The sequence below is a fragment of the Trichechus manatus genome, unplaced genomic scaffold (genome assembly GCF_000243295.1).
Source record: "Trichechus manatus latirostris isolate Lorelei unplaced genomic scaffold, TriManLat1.0 scaffold00056, whole genome shotgun sequence".
NCBI lineage: Eukaryota > Metazoa > Chordata > Mammalia > Sirenia > Trichechidae > Trichechus > Trichechus manatus.
Genome location: NW_004443992.1, coordinates 12,088,074 through 12,089,265, shown reverse-complemented (window position 1 = coordinate 12,089,265; position 1,192 = coordinate 12,088,074).

Below are 1,192 nucleotides of genomic sequence, written 5' to 3'. Positions count from 1 at the left end.
AAGAAGAAGACAGCTGCAGGGTACTTTTAATGATCAAATATAAAAAACTGTTTCAAACAGACATTAATATTAATAGCAACAAGTATCTTTCATTATAAGTAGATAATATTCCTACTGTATGCTATTGTTAGGTGCCAATGAGTCGTTCTGACTCACAGCGACTCTATGTACAACAGAACAAAACACCGCCCCATTTTGCGCCATCCTCTTAATCGTTGTAATGCTTGAGCCCACTGTTGCAGCCACTATGTGAATCCATCTCATTGAGGGTCTCCCTCTTTTTCACTAATCCTCTACTTTACCAAGCATGATGTCCTTCTCAAGGGACTGGTCCTTTCCGATAATCTGTCCAAAGTATGTGAGACAAAGTCTTGCCATCCTTGCTGCTAAGGGACATATGGGCTGCACTTCTTCCAAGAGAGATTTCTTCATTCTTCTGGCAGTCCATAGTATATTCAATATTCTTCACCAGCACCATAATTCAAAGGCATCAATTCTTCTTCGGTCTTCCTTATTCACCATCCAGCATTCACATATGTATGAAGTGACCGAAAACACCATGGCTTGGGTCATGCACATCTTAGTCATTAAAGTGACATCTTTGCTTTTTAACACTTTAAAGAGAATTTCTGCAGATTTGTTTCATTTGACTTCTCGATTGCTGCTTCCATGGGTGTTTACTGTGGGTCTAAGTAAAATGAAATCCTTGACAACTTCAATATTTCCTCCATTTACCATGATGCTGCTTGTTGATCAAGGTGTGAGGATTTTGTTTTCTTTATGTTGAGGTGTAATCCATACTGAAGGCTGCAGGCTTTGAGCTTCATCAGTAAGTGCTTCAAGTCAGCTTCACTTTCAGCAAGCAAGGTTGTGTCATTTTGTATATCACAGGTTGTTAATGCATCTTCCTTCATTCCTGATGTCCCATTCTTCTTTATACAGTCCAGCTTCTGGGATTATTTGCTCAGCATAGAGATTGAATAAGTATGGTAAAAGGATACAACCCTGACACACACCTTTCCTGATTTTAAACCATGCAGTATTCCCTTGTTCTGTTTGAACTACTGCCTTTTGGTCTATGTACAGGTTCCTAATGAGGACAATTAAGTGTTCTGGAATTCCCATTCTTCACAATGTTATCCATAATTTGTTATGATCCACACAGTTGAATGCCTTTGCATAGTCAACAAAA